The sequence below is a fragment of the Suncus etruscus genome, chromosome X, assembly GCF_024139225.1.
Source record: "Suncus etruscus isolate mSunEtr1 chromosome X, mSunEtr1.pri.cur, whole genome shotgun sequence".
Taxonomy (NCBI): domain Eukaryota; kingdom Metazoa; phylum Chordata; class Mammalia; order Eulipotyphla; family Soricidae; genus Suncus; species Suncus etruscus.
In genome coordinates this window covers 111943153-111959752 of record NC_064868.1, presented here as the reverse complement: position 1 = coordinate 111959752, position 16600 = coordinate 111943153, and the positions used below count along the sequence as shown (strand labels likewise).

Below are 16600 nucleotides of genomic sequence, written 5' to 3'. Positions count from 1 at the left end.
AGGATGCTAACCTCAAATATGTATATGAATAAAAAAAATTATTTTACAGAGTTAATAGATGCCAGGATTTTAACCCAGATCTCCTCAGGTTGACTTTTTTTCTAATCTTACATGATCTAGGAGTTGTGTATGCTACTGGATGAAATTTACTGGCTGATAACACAGGTATTTGGATTTCTTAATAGTTTTCTGGTTCATGCCTATACTTGTAATGTGAATAGCTTCCAAAAACATTTTAATATATTTTGAAGCCATTTGGATAGTGGAAAGAATAGAAAGAAACCTTAGAGCTAAGCAGATTTAACTTGGAACCCTATGACTCCTTCCCTCATTAACCTTGGCATAAAAGTAAAGTTCAGCCACCCTTTTTGCCACACACATTGATGGACAGGGTTTACTCTTGGTTCTACTTCGGGATCATTTCTGACAGTAGCCTGGAGATATGTGGGATGCCAGGGATCGAAGCAGGCAAGGTGAATATCCTACCCACTGTACCATTTCTCCAGCTGTAGCTTTTTTCTTTGCAAAATTGGTAGGATAGCATCTGCTTTGAAGTAATTAAGATACTGTGTTAAATTTCTGGCATGTTAAATGTGCTTTGATAATATTAATGATATTTGACAAAATGTCAGATGAAATTCACTTATTTTTAGTTACAGTAAAGGACTACTGAAAGAAAGATAAATTTTGGAGGGCCGAAGAGATAGCATGGAAGTAGGGTATGCCTTGCATGCAGAAGGACGGTGGTTCGAATTCCGGCATCACATATAGTCCCCTGAGCCTGCCAGGAGCAATTTCTGAGCATAGACCCAGGAGTGACCCCTGAGTGCTGCTGGGTATGACTAAAAAAAAAAAAATAAATTTTGGAAAGCATTATAACAAACAATACCTGTAATTTTATCTTAGCATATATAAAATTTATTTGAACAACTATTATGATTTTTTGGAGGGGGGCACACCTGTTTGATGCTCAGGGGTTACTCCTGACTATGTGCTCAGAAATCTCTCCTGGCTTGGGGGACCATATCGGTTAGACACCTTACCTCTAGCGCCGCCGCTCTGGCCCCAACTATTATGTTTTTATTTATGTATCTCTTTGATTTTGGGATCATTTTCAGCAATGTTGAGGGCTTACTTCTGTCTCTGTGCTCAGGGATCATTTCTGGCAGTGCTTGGGGTACCATACGTTTGTGCTGGGTATCAAACCCAGGCAAGGGCCCTCTCTTCTTGCTGTAAAATTAACTATTACTATTTTAAATGTTAGTTTTGTCTTTTTTAAGTAGGTGCTCCCCAACCCAGGAGCTGTTTAATAGTGAAGCTGGTGGTGCTTGAGAGGCTAGGCTATGCTGATAATTGAACTTTGCTGTGCAGAGCTTGTCCTTGAGCTATTTAGCTGACTCTTACATGCTAATTTTTAGCATTGTTAATATCATTTATTGAATCTTACTCAGATGCCAGCTACCAGTCTAGGTTATGATTATGACATCTGTCATTTTTTAGATAACAATGAATAAATTTCAGGTGTATTTTCATATGTAGTCATCTTTATTTACTACCTTATGACCATTGCCAACATTAGTTTTCATCCATCACCCCTTTAGCAGATTTACCTACCCAATATCTCTCTTCATCACCTGTCATTTTAAATCCTTAGGCAGTAATAGCTAGAATTCTTCCCAATTGAAATTAGCAACTTGTAGATATATACATAGTCATTAATCAAGATCCTCTAAATCAGGGGTCTCAAACTCAATATACCTGGGGGCCGCAGGAAGCAAAGTCGGGGTGATCCTTGAGTGTAGTCAGTAGTAAGCCTTGAACATTAGGGGGGGGGACCCAAACAACTAAAACAAAACAAAACAAAACAAAACAAAAAAAGATTCCTGTAGGGCAGGGCCACAAAATGTTGTATGGAGGGCCGCAAACAGCCTGTGGGCCTCGAGTTTGAGATCCCTGCAAATGTTGACCATCTGGATTTAATAATGAAAATATAGGAATAATTCCACATAAAACTATATCTTGGAAGTAGTGCTATAATAATTACTGGGGTCAGTCTTAAGAAAAATAGACTGGAATTTTATGACTATTAAGCTTTCATTATCAAGAGGAGCTAGGGCTATAGTTTTTGAAAAAATCTGAGGTATTTATGCATACATGTATGAGCAAAAGGTCAGAGGAAAAAATGAAAATTAAATGATTTATCAGGGATCTGATAAATCCCTCTGTTATCTGAGCATGTTTTTCTTGGGGGGTTTGGGTCAGATAGAGTTCTTAGGGATTACTCCATGCTTCGGGGTTGTTTGCAGAGATGCTGGGAGGTCCATGCAGTGCCTAAGATCGAATCCTGGCTATCCCCTGTGATAAAACATTTGCTCAGGTCTCAGTTTTTTTTAAAGATTATTCTGTGTAATCAATTAAGTGGGAGTAAACCACAGCCATATATTTATATATGCTGTATACATGGTAAAACATTGTCCTTAAAACATTTAGGAGATATGATCTAGGAGACATGGTACAATATATTGTTTCATATATTGAGGGCAGACTTCGATAAATTCAGTATCTGGCTTTAGACTTATTATTCCAATATTAGTTTATGTACTGTCGAAGTGAACTGGATTTTACTTTATTCTTTTAGTAAAAAATCTCAGTATATATTATCATTCATCCCATTACTTTTTTTTGGACCATACTCAGTGACTTTCAGGGTTACTCCTGTCTCTGCACTTAGAAATTGCTCCTGGCAAGCTCGGGGGACCATATGGGATGCCAGGAATTGAACCTGGGTCCATCCTGGGTCGACTGCTTGTAAGGCAAACGTCCTACCACTGTGCTATATCTCTCTTGCCCATCCCATTACCTTTTTTTTTTGTTTTTGGGTCACACCCGGCAGTGCTCAGGGCTTACTCCTGGCTCCACGCTCAGAAATCGCTCCTGTCAGGCACGGGGGACCATATGGGATGCCGGGACTCGAACCACCGTCCTTCTGCATGAAAGGCCTTACCTCCATGCTATCTCTCCAGCCCCTCCCATTACTTTTTACCATGGAATTTTAGTGTTGCTTTCTGCTGCTGCTTGAAAATTGTAGTAACAATAAGATCTCTATATAACTACTTTTGTGCTTTAATTGGTTTTATATGAAAAATCTTCAAGTTGGTGACATCAAAGATGCATTCCTTTGTTTTTTTTTTTTTGTTTTGTTTTTTGTTTGGTTTTTGGGTCACACCTGGCGGTGCTCAGGGGTTACTCCCAGCTATCTGCTCAGAAATAGCTCCTGGCAGGCATAGGGGACCATATGGGACACCGGGATTCGAACCAACCACCTTTGGTCCTGGATTGGCTGCTTGCAAGGCAAACACTGCTGTGCTATCTCTCCGGGCCCAAAGATGCATTCCTTAAGCCTCAGATGTAAGTTCCTTTACTGTATTATGAACCATTGTAATCTGTATCCATTGCTTTCTATGTAGTTTGTCTTGTCAATCACCAAAGCAAATACTTTACTGCCCTCTGCTTTCTGCTATTTCTTATATTTTATGGTTGCTATATTTTATGGTATGTATTTTTTTCAGTTTCATTGCTTTTATAAAATGGATTGTTTGCAGTGTTTGAGTCCATCTCATTTTCCTTTCATCTGTGAGTGCTACAAAGAGACAGTGCACCATTGATTCTTGAGTTTCTTATTTGTATTCTGATTTGTTAGAAAGAGTTTGCCTGGGTAAATGGTATTATGTCTTGGTACTTTGAGAATTTAACAGAATGCTTTTTTTGTTCCTGCCAGTTGTGCTCCAGATCAAGATATTTTAAATTGATGTTTCTTATTCATTTGTTTAGTTTATTTCCGCTTATCCTTTGTCATTGCTGTGATCACATGTGCTTGGTTGTAGTGCTCACATGTTAGGTTATGGTGTGTGTATGGTTGCTGTTTTTACCAGTGCTGCTTGTGTACCTTCTGGTTGTTGTTGCTCTCCAGAGATTGTTAGGCTCAAACATGCTGCCTGGGCATTACATTCATGGCCTTGAATATTGCATATCTTCGTTTGAGGTGCTTGTTTATACCTTGCTCTGATGCCCAGGAGATCACTCACTCTTTTGGTGCTAGGGGTCAGAAACAGCAGAGTTGCTGGGGCTGTTCTTAGAGCTTGTAAGCAGCATCAGAGTTCAAACTTGGGTCCCAGTGCTTGCAGAGCAGGTGCTTTTTGCCATGGAGCCATTCCTTAATCCCTTGTTTGCTTTAAATTAAAATTCAGGGAGTATGTCTGCTGGTGAAACCATTGAGAGTACTGTAATTCACTATAATTTGTGCCTTTATTGGGTGGCTGTGTATTTTACAGATGCAGTATTCAGAAGACTTACAGCTTCTGAGGCATGGTCTGCAAGTCTTTAACTATTAAAAAAGTGTTTATAGAAAACTACTTCAGAAGAAGGAAGAACTTTGTTGTATAAAAATGTCCTTTGGGAGAGGGGCAGGAAAGAAAGATAAAAGAAAAAAATTGTTCTTGCCTATGGTAAAAATTCAGGACAAAAGAGGTATAAAGCAAGTCCAGTCACTCCAGTCTCCGGTTTCAGATTACAACTTGTGCTGATAGTTTGTATTCTTCTAGAAAATTTCTAAGCAGAGAAACTTGTATGTTATTTATTTTGGGCCACATTCAGCAGTGCTCAGGGGCTTCTCCAGGCTTTGTGCTTGCTCCTGGCTACAGTGCTTGATTGTTCACTTGTGTACATATAACTGATGGAACCAAGGTTGACTACATGTAAATCGAAGACCATAACCCTGTCCTGTCTGTCCAGTCCCTCATATTGTTATGCATTATTCTAACTTCTATTTTTCTCTCATTCATGCTGCTTTATGTATCGTATTAGCATGTTACTCCCATTCCCTTTGCTCCTGTTGTCTCTGTACACACGTGTAGTGTTTGGATATTGATTACGTGCTTACATAGTTGGTCGTGGTACTTGCCCACTTAGTTGTACTGCTCACTAGTAGTTAACACTTCCATTATAGAGCTTAGACCTGGCTGGATGTTTCCACATTCCTGGCTGTGGTGCAGGGGAGTACACTGATGCAAGAGTACAGTCTGTGTTGTGCCACCTGGCATCATAAGCTGTAGCACCTCTTGGATTTCACTTGACATGTGGGCTGGGGATTTTCTTTTTGGCCTTACTCACAAGGCAGGTGCTTTTTACTGAGTCATTCTTGACCCCCCAAATAAGCACATTTTAAAGAAGCATATAGTTTGTTTTTAATTATTTCCATGACTTTAAGAGCTACAGAATTCTGAGTTTATAGATGTCAGTATATTTTTCTTTTAGAAAAATTATGTAATATTGTTCTTTACTAAGCTATCCTAGACCTTTTTGTTGTGTGGTAAGGTCATGGGGGTGTGATTTGGGTATAATTATTTTCAAAAGAATACACTTGATGGGATAGAGAGGTAGTACAGGGGTTAAAGTGGTACCTTGCATGAGGTCACCTGGTATTTGACCTTGGCATTGCAAGGTAGAGTACCCCTGGTACAACCCCTAATCAGGCACAGAACTAGGAAGTAGCACCTCACACCCCATTCTCTCCCCCCAAGAAATAACTTACATGTATTACCTTTTTGAATGAATTGTGTTCAAGATAGTTTTTTTTTCAGAGTCTGTCAGCTTAAATAATTTGCTGTAGGGGCCGAATCCATGGTGAATTGTGGTTTGGAGGCACTCCCTGGCTGTGCTCTTGGATCTCCAAGGCATATGTCATATGGTGCCTGGAAGATGGAATGCTGGGCCTTCCACATGTGAGGTATCTTCTACTGCTAGAGTCTGCAGTCTTAAATGATGGGCCCAGAGAAAAATAGTACAGGGGTTAAGGAACTTGTATGTGATCAACCCTGATTTGACTCCCAGAACCACATATGATCCCCTGAGCAAAGTCAGAAGTAAGCCTGAACCCTGCTGTTTGTGGCCAGAAACTTGTTGGAGGTTTAGAGAGATTTAAGTTCAGGATCATTTTTGTAATGATGTAAGTTTGTGTAAAGTGTAGAATGCAGAAAATGGCAGTGGAGACTTGCTGATTGAGTTAGTTTTTCTTAGGGTATTTGAAATCAGCCAACCTAGTCTCTCATATTGCAATACTGCAGTCGTCTCTGAATACTCTTAGTTCCCTAAACATAGACTATTTGCTCCCCTCCTCCCCAAGAGTATTTTCTTTGTCTGCAAGTTTCTTTGAATGGTTTCTAATATCTGGAATACTCCTGTACCCACTTGACAGTGGAATATGTTCTTTCAAATTTAAATTGGGTCACCTTATTGAAAATTAGATCTGAGTGCTCCTTTCTCAGTTAAGAGCCAGTTTTCTATGTTTGGAGCCTCCTATGCATACTTATACCCTATACAGTTTTATTGCACTGTACTATAGTTTTGACCTCTTCAGTATTTCTACATGAATTTTAAGGGCTAAGTATTTTAAATTATTTCCTCCCTAACATTTTATTGATTTTTTTTGCCATGTCAGGACCTCACACATGCAATACAAGTGCTTTATCAATTACACTGCATCATAGCCTCCATATATTTTATTATGGAAAAATTCAGGTATAATTTATTGAATAGTGATCATTCATCATCTGGATTCTGCTGTTAATATATACTTGTCTAATATTTATTTAGCTCTCTCTCTCTGCTTTCCATTGAGCATTTATTTTGAGGAGAATGTGTTATGAAATTTCAAATATTTGTACCTTTCAGCCCTAAAGAATTTAGCATTAAGGCCATTATATGGAGTTCATTTCATTTCATTTTTACTTACTGCCTTACATTTTGTAAATTATGCCTATTTTTATTTATCATCATAGCCATCAGAGTAGTACTATAGAGGATTTAAATTGAAATCCATATTTTTATGCATTTGATTATAAGTATGTTGCATTTGAAAGGAGCAATTCATTAAGGGCTGGAGTAGAATTTCATGAAACAGGATAGTTATTATGATTATTAGAATAACTTATTGTTTAACAGGAAATAAATGCTAGCTTTAAACAGAAAAGGGCAGCCAGGCAGTGAATTTAGGGAGTGTGGGAAGACTGGAAGGATTCCAGGAACTAATGTCCTCCAAGTTAGTATTTTAATGGGCCCTTAAATGAATGATTCTTGGATGAGAAGAAGAGGGGGTGGATATGGCTAAAGAAGCAGGAATGGGAGTGAGTCCCTTTCACACCTTTCTCTAAATAATGTGGCATGCATTGTAACCTATGATTCAAATAGGCTTAAATTTATTGTTAAAAAGCATTGGTTTTGGGGCTTTTCAGAATCTCATCAGAGTTTTGAAGGTGCTTAATGATGCTAACTTGTAACACGTGCCCAGAGATGTTATCTTATATATTTTATTTATCTGTTTATTTATTTAATTATTTATGGGTTTTGGGCCACCCCTGGTGACGCCTAGGGGTTACTCCTGGCTTGGGGGAGCATATGGGATGCTGGGGGATCGAACCGAGGTCTGTCATAGGTTAGCCACATGCAAGACAAATGCCCTACCGCTGCGCTACTGCTCTGGGCCCTCTTATATACTTTTAAAACGCATACCTAAAAAAATGGCCTTTTTGATTTTTGGGGTCATATTGTATGTGTTCAGGGCTAACTCTTGGTGCTATGTTCAGTGATCACTTCCGGTGGCTCTGTGGGGGCGAGTCCAGGTGGAGTGCAGTTCAGGCCAACTGTGTGCAAGTATGTACCCTACTCACTGTATTATATCTCTGATCCTTATATTTTTTTGTTTGTTTTTTTGGCCACATCTAGCGGTGCTCAGGGTTTACTCTTGGCTCTGAGCTCAGAAATCACTCCTGGCAGTGCTCAGGGGACCATATGGGATGCCAGGAATCAAACCTGGGTTGGCCGTGTGCAAGGCAAAAGTATGCAAGGCAAAACGATACTGCTGTGCTATTGCTCCATTCTCCAGGAATTTTATATTCATATTCATCCACTTACATTACTATTGCCTTTTAGGGGTTTAGATTTATTTTGGGGGGAGTTCAGATTTATATGTATAAGCATAATTGTTTCTGCTCTAATCAACAAAATCCAATTTTCCCATTTCTCTATATTTCTTTTCTCTTAACTATCGTAGTTTGCTTCATTTACTTTAGTAATTCATATTCCACAAGAATATATGTATAAAAGCATTAAGTAATTCTTTCACTTTCTTCATATTTAGCATAATAATCTTGCATTCCACCCATTTGTTCCAAATGGCATGCTTTCTTTTTTAATGACAGTAGTATTTTGCTCAGTGGACATATATATCGAACAGTTTCTTAATCTGGTCATCTGATGATGGGCATTTAGGTTGATTCCATGTTTGCTTATTTGTTTTCCATCCCCCTTCCCTTTCGGTGTAGTCATAACTGGGGTGTTGTCAAAACGGGATGTTGCCGTAACCGGGGGATGTTGCAATAACTGGGGGTGTTGTAACTGAGGGTGTTGTATACTTGGTGGTTATGTGCATTTGTTTGTGGTGCTTTTTGCACACCTTGCAGTGCTTTCAGCTCAGTATTTTCATATGCTTTGAATAAATGCCTCTGGTATTTCTGGATCATAAGGGATTTCCTTTTTTCACAGTTCTTGGGATTGCACTCAGGGTCTCATAGGCAAGGCATTTTTATTTTTTAATGAATTCTCCATGCAGTTTTACATAGCAGCTGGACCAATTTATATTTGCACTAATAACATATCAGAGTTGTTTTTCTCTACATCCTAACACTTCCAATCTTTTTTGATATAGGTCATTTTCACCAGTGTCACGTTCCAGCTCATCGGTTTGATTTCCATTTCCTCTGGTATTGATTTATATTTTCCTAAATAGTAAGTGATGTTAAGCATTTTCCATGTGTTTATTGGCCAAAATGTCTTTTTCAGAGGAGTGTCAGTCTTGCTCATTTAAAATCCTTCTTCTATTGGCTCTTCAAACTTGTATTCTTTCTTGAACATGTTTCTTGCTTGTCTGTTTCTTTGCTTATTTCCACACTCTCCAAGCCTGTGTTTGTGTTCTCTTGAATTCCTTTCCTCTCTGTCTCTGCTTACATCTTTCTTTCCCTTTTTGTTTTGTTTTTGAGCCACACCTGGCAATGCTTAGGGTTTACTCTTGGCTTTGCACTCAGGAAGAATTCATGGCGGTGCTCGGAGGACCATTTGGGATGCTGAGGATGGTACTTTTTTTCTAATTGGGTAAATGTCTAATTGTCTTGGGTTATTTAGACTCTGCAGAAGTGGCATCTCTTAGTGTTTTCTGTAGGAGATAAAAGTGGGAAAGAGGAAGAACCCAATGCAGTTAACCTCTAAATGGAATGAACTTTCCTAAGAATTTCTCTCATGCTTTGCTTAAACTTGGTACTGTCTTTTTTGTTTGTTTGGGTTTTCTTTTCCACTCTTGTCTTGCCTAAGGCATACTTCTGGTTCTGTATTTAGGGGTCGCTCCTGTGGGCTCTGGGGACCATTTGGGGTATTGGGATTGAAGCTGGGGTTAGTGCATGCAAGGTGAGCACCCTACCTGCTAGTATGCTCTGGCCCCTTGGTCACTGTCTTTTAAGGGTGCATCACTTCTAAAAATAAGTGATGTGTGTGTGTGACCATTGGTGGATTAGACTATGAGGAACTTTTAAAGGACATTCTGGGGGAATTTATCATTGAACTGTGAGGGTCTGGGGTTTTGAGTGAATAAGGTTTCAGATCAATAATTAGCCCAGGATGGAAAGGGGTGGGTTCTGTGTTTGTTTCTCTTTCCAAGTAATCAGGCCTTTACTCTCCTTAAAACACAAGTATACAGATAGATCAAATGAGTTCATAGGCATGTGATTGTGCTGAGTTTTGGGCTTTGTTTTGGGGTCACCCCTAGCTGTGCTTAGGGCTTACCCCTGGTTCTCTACTCAGGGATCACTCCTATCATGGTCCTAGTTCAAGACCATACTCTGTGCCAGGGTTCAAACCTGGGTCTACTATGAGCAAGACAAGTGCCTTAATTCTAGTATTACCTCTCTGCCTCTATCCTCAATTTTCACATGCATTTATTTTTGGTGGTGCTGGGAATTTAACTCACACTTCTAACTCTATGGCAGAGTTCCATTACCATATCTTTAACGAATATTTTATATGATTAAGCACATTGGAATTTAAGGGAACCCTACTCTCAGGAGAAAATTTTCCTTTATTTTTAGAAGTGGTCTCTTAAAAGTAGTACAATGGATCTGCTGCTCCCCTTCAGGTAAATTAAGTTAGGGCCACAAATGCTTATTTGCTTTGTAGTAAGATGTATAGGAAGGAATATAACTGAGAATATTCTAATGCTTACATTATTTTGTGTACATAAATGTAAGAAAATATTTTTATGATCTTATTTTCTTTTTAATCCCTCTCCATTTGTTGCTGCTTTTGTTTTTATTCCTGTGGCTTTTGTGATGACTGGGGTTGCACAAACACCCACTGTGATGCTTGCATTTTTTTTCTTTTTTTAGCTGTGGTGCTTGCTGGGTGTCACACATCAGGTTTCATGCTAGTATGCAAACTAGTGCTTACTGAGATTTGTACATTTTGGGGACTTTGTACTTCATTAAATGACAGTGTTTGTGCATGCGTTATTCATTGGTCACTGTTAAACTCACCCATGTGCTCACCAGATGTTGCACATCTTGGACAGCTGCATCACTCAACATTGCTTTAGTTTTGCTCTCTGAGGGTCTCTTCTCTTTTTGCGGTGTTTATATATCCAACTAGTTGCAGTGTGGGGAGAAATTGCTTGCAATTCTGGGAGTAGCAATCTTAAAGATCATAGCTGCCAAGATCATGTTTAGTGTATGTGGTATGCTGGGGATTTAAATTCAGTATGTTTGCTTGCAAGGCAGGTGATCTAAGACATTGCACTATATCTCTGGGCCTGGAAACATTCTTCTTTTGTTTTTTGGCCCATACATGATAGTGATTGGTGCTAATCTTATCTTCATGCAAGGGTTTGCTTCTAGTGATGATCAGTAAATCATGTGGTGCTAGGAGTTTAAATCTACTATTCTATCATGAAAAAGTATGCACTCAGTCCTTTTTCCAGTCTTGAAAACAGTATTCTTATTTATTGTATGCACTGAATAAGAAGTTTAAAATATTTCATTGTCTTGTATCTGGTAGTTTTAAATAAATTAAAATGGAAAAAACATATTTGAAATTGATCTAGAATGCTCTAATTGCATAATTTGCACTTTGAGAGCTGATAAGTGGATTATTCTAAGAAAATACCAACCAGATATGCAGAGGACAGTTATAAATTCAGAATTTTTCCTCTCGCTACCTGTGTGATTGTGGGTAAGATGTTCTTTCTCTTCCTATTCTTGTTATTATGATAACGGTTTCACAAGTCCATGGCTGTGGTACTCACCATGAATTCCATGTTAATATGTCGTACTTATTGGGAGACATACTCCTTTAGTATCATGCTTGCACACACAGGGCTGTGTGTGCCCAGGAATTGCTGAAAAGAGTCTTTTTTTTTTTTTGCTTTTTGGGCCACACCTGGTGACACTCGGGTTACTCCTGGCTATGCACTCAGAAATTGCTCCTGGCTTGGGGGACCAGATGGGACAGACACTAGGGGATTGAACCACGGTCCGACCTAGGTTAGCACGTGCAAGGCAAATGATCTACCACTTGCGCCACTGCTCCGGCCCCTGCCAAAAAGATTTGTTGGGACCATGCTCAGATAGAGGCATGTGACAGCACCAGGAATTAAACTTGCAACTTTTTATTTTATTTTATATTTTATTTTATTTTATTATTATTTTTTGGCCACACCCATTTGATGCTCAGGGGTTACTCCTGGCTAAGTGCTCAGAAATTGCCCCTGGCTTGGGCACCATATGGGACGCTGGGGGATCGAACCGCAATCCTTCCTTGACTAGCGCTTGCAAGGCAGACACCTTACCTCTAGCGCCACCTCATCGGCCCCTAAACTTTCAACTTATTGCGTTGAAGGTATGCATTCTAAGCCACTGAGCTGTGTCCCACGGATCCCAGGAAAGACCTTTTGTTTTTTTGTTTTGAGTCACACTTAGTAGTGCTCAGGGAACCACTCAGAGTGGAACACAGGGCTTCTGCATACAAAGTAAGTACTGTAGTACATTTTCTCTTTAGCCTCTGAGGAAGACCCTTTACAAATGTTCAGAACTAGAGAGATAGTATATACAGGTCAAAGCTCTTGGTTTGCATCAGACAGTCCTGATTGATTACTGGCATTGCATATAATTTGACTATCCTGAAACAAAAGGTTCATTGTTGAGTGTGTAGGGAAGTTGTCAGACATTCAGTGTTGAGTGCTTTTGAAAAGTTGATGATGTGTTGTGGGTGCCATTTTATGACATTAAGTATTTTGGTAAGACTTCTGTGGTGTGAGAACATTTTTCTTTTCAGGTAGAATGCAAAAATAAGGTGAGCAAAAAAAAAAAAAGCTCTGCAAATACTGTATGGTTGCTTTAGTATACTTGGAGACAAAATGTGTAGGCCACAAAAACGGTCAGAATAAGGTTAGGTAGTGCATCCAAAAAGCACATAGATTAGTGAGCTAGTCTATGAATGGCTAATCTCAGATATCTCAAATTCTAGAGACAGATGGTGGTGGTGGTGGTGTTCATACCTTTTGGTGATTACAAATAAAGCTGCCTAGAAGGTTTATGGTTTTAAGCTTTTTTACATTTGAATTAGAGTTCATTTGAGTTAATTTATGCATATACTATGAGATACAGAATAAGGAGCCTTTTATATCCAGTTGTTCCAGCATCATTTTGGGGGGAAAGACCATCTTAATTGAATTGCTGTGGAAGCTTCATTAAAAACCATGTAACCAGATGTGTATGGGTGTATTTCAAGTCTCTTTCTCTGATCTTTGTTGATCACCATTCACACTGTTTTGATCACTGTAGTTATAAGACTGCAAGTCTTAACATAAAATTTGTTCATTCTTCCAATTTGATCTTTTTCAAAATTATGTTGGCTTTCCTTATTCTTATGCCTTTCACGTAATAACCATTATTTATTAACTTTGGCTTTTCTGCTCTATTCAGTAGTTTTTAGAGGCTATTCCCAGCATATTGCTGAGAGGTTGCTCCCAGCTGTGCTTGGGGGACAATGCAATGTTGGGGATTGAATCTAGGCATCCTGCATGAAGAGAACATATATTTAGTTCCTTGATCTATATAACAGGTCCCAGTTTTTGGATTTTGAAACAAATCAAAAATTGTACTTTTCTAGGATTTTAATCTTAAATATTTTTATGGGGGTGAAGGGATACTCCAGCCATAGGTGTTTGGCTCAAGTAATGGGAGGGGAGGTCTGTATGGGATCAAAACTGGGACCTCTATACATCCTTAGTCCTGATCTTGACATTTTTTTCCTTTTTGAGCCAAACCTGGCCAGTAGTACTTATGACTTATTTCTGGTGCTGTGCTTGGGGATCACTCTTAGAAGGCTCTGGACCCAAATGGGTCAGCTATGTTGGAAGGCAATCACCATGCCCGCTGTACTATTGTTTTGGCTTCTGATTTTGACAATTTTGTTTGCTTTTGGGCTACACGCAGCAGTGCTCAGATATTACTCCTGGCTCTGCACTCAGGACTTAACTTCGGGGCCATAGAGGATGCTGGGGACTGAACTTGGGTCTTCTGTGTGCAAGGCAAGCAGCTTCCATGTTGTAATATTTCTTTGGTCCCTGATTTTTACATTTTGGAAGACTATTAGTTCTGCAGACACTCCTGTTCAGACTTTATTCCTGCACTCAAAGATCATTCCTGGCTGTCCTTGGGGGAACCATATGCATCGTTAGGGATTAAATCAGATTCAGCCATGTGCAGGGCACATGCTTTAATCCCTGCTCTAGTTGTATTATTTTTGTTATCTATTATTTTCAGTTTAATAGTAGTACTGGGGATTGAACCCAGGTCTCATGTCTCATAACTTATCTCTAGGTAATTTACAACTAATCCACATTTTGGGCTCTGATTAAATATTTTTTACTTTTTTTGTTGCTTTTTTTGGGGGGCCACGTCCAGTGATGCTCAGGGGTTACTCCTGGCTATGTGAAATCGCTCCTGGCTTGGGGGACCATATGGGATGCCGGAGGATTGAACCGTGGGCTGTCGTAGGTTAGCACATGCCAGGCAAACGCCTTACCTCTTGTGCCACTGCTCCGGCCCCATATTTTTTCTTTGTAAGAAATTATAGTGTATCCATAAAAATTTGGTCTTTAAAATATAGCAAAAGTTTTGGTAGGCCAATGGCTGACCCGGATTCAGTTCCTGGTACCATATATGATTGGTTCCCTGAATCCTATCTGGAGTGATCCCTGAGAGCAGAGCCAGTTGTTATTTTAAGTGTATTCATGTTGTTGTACAGCATCACCATCTATCTGTAGTACTTATTTTCAATGAAACATTTAATTGTACCAGATTTTGTCAAACAACATTTTAATTTGTCTCTATGAATATGACTATTCTGTATACTTCATGTAAGTGGGAAAATAGACTCTGACTTTTATGTTTGGTTTATTTAACTTAGAATGTTTTTAAATTTGATCTGTGTGGTAGATTGTGTCAGAATTTCCTAAACTTTTAAAGCTAAATTTTATTTCAATGTATGTATGTGGCACATTTGGGTTGCTTCTGATTTTGGCTAATGTAAGTAATGCTCATGGTTATACAGATAACCTGTTGTAGTCCCTGCTTTAGCTCTTGAATATTTTGATACTAAAAAAATTCTCTTGGGTAGGAGAGATATTACAGCAAGTAGGGCGCTTGCTGCTTCCCTTGCATGTGGCTGACCTGGGCTCAATTCCTGGCGCCCCATACCACCTCTCCAGTTCAGTCAGGAAAGATTCCTGAGTACAGAGCCAAGAGAAGCCCTGAGCACCACTAAAAGTCCCCCAACAACAACAGCAAACAATTAACAAAACAAACCAGAAATAACAACAAAAATCTCCCAAACAAACTTCACCCAAAAGGAAGTCTCTGTCTCTGTCTCTCTCTCACTCTCTCTTTCTGTCTCTCTCACTTTCTGTCTCTCCCTCCTCCCTCCTCTCTCTCTCCCTCCCTCTCCCTCTCCCTCCCTCCCTCTTCCCTCCTCTCTCTCTCCCTGCCTCTTCCCTCCTCTCTCTCTCCCTCCCTCTCTCTCTCCCTCCCTCTTCCCTCCTCTCTCTCTCTCCCTCCCTCTCCCTCTCTCCCTCCCTCTCCCTCTCCCTCCTCCTCCTCCCTGTCTCTCCCCGTCTCCCCCCCCACCCCCCATGCTCAGGGGACCATAGGCAGTGTCTAGGATTGAACTAAGGTTAAGAAACATTTCCTAATCCCTGCCCTATCCCTTTGACTCCCAAAAGCTTCTCTTTAAATAAGTAAAAAATATTTGTTTTGGATAATTCATAGGAAGATGCAAAAATCAGTTTTAGGCATCCTTCACTCAGTTTTCACCTGTGATAACATTTTGAATAACTGATCTGTATCAAGTCAAGGAAATTGGTGTCCAGAGTTAATTCAGATTTTAACTTTATGTACATTCATTTTATGACCTTTTTAGGAGGTCATATATATACACATACACACACACACACATTTGGTTTTTGGGTCACACCTGGCAGCTCTCATGGGTTTCTCCTGGATCTACGCTCAGAAATCGCTCCTGGCAGGCTCGGGGGACCATATGAGATGCCGGGATTCGAACCACTGACCTTCTGCATGAAGGGCAAACGCCTTACCTCCATGCTATCTCTCCGGCCCATTTAGTTTATATTTTGTGCAGTTTTGTCACATGTATAGATTGTTGTCATCATTACCAAAATCTAGAATGGTTTCATCATTACACTGATCTCATATACTACTTGTTCATAATATATTCATCCCTCCCTCCCTCACTTTCTGTATTCTGTCAAGAAGTTGCTAATCTGTTCTACATAGTTTTATTAATTTGAAGGCTGTTACATAAATGAAAATCACAGCATATAAAATGTTAAAATTGGTTTTGTATTTATTAATTAATTGATTTAGTTCTTTTGGGGCCACACTTGATAGCGCACAGGGACACTCCTGGCTCTGTGATCAGAGATTGCTCCTAGCAGGCTCTGTGGAATGCTGGGGATCAAACCTGGCCTCATCCCAGGCTGGTCATGTGCAAGGCAAATGCCCTACCTATGGCTTCGATCCTCTGAACTTGGTTTTAAAATTCATTTTTATTTTTACTTCTAGGCTTCCTAAGTGCTGCTCAGCGAGGTAGGAACATGGGGACCTCTCCTGGTGATGTGAAATAATTCACCAACTGAGCAGACAGTTCAATACTAGGGTTTGAGAATGCTGTGCTTGCTGTTTGAGCCATCCAGTGCCAGGGATTTACCTGTGCCACCCTAGCAGTGCTGGGGGGCGGGCTTCAGGGCTACACCTAGCAATATTCATGTATGCCTTAACTCTGTATTCGGTCACTCAGTCTCAAGATTTGGCTTTTTAAACCTCAGCCTTTGAGGTTCAACTACTTTATTGCATTTCAACGATTAATTCCTGTTAGTGAGTTGACACTGTTTAACCACTCACTCATGAAGGAATTTGGGTTTATA

General features: G+C 39.7%; 1 protein-coding gene across 3 annotated transcripts in view; it reads left to right on the top strand.

The window, feature by feature from the left end:
- Nucleotides 1-16600, top strand: part of STAG2 (stromal antigen 2) — a 164043-nt gene that overhangs the window by 32250 nt on the left and 115193 nt on the right. The window lies entirely within an intron of this gene.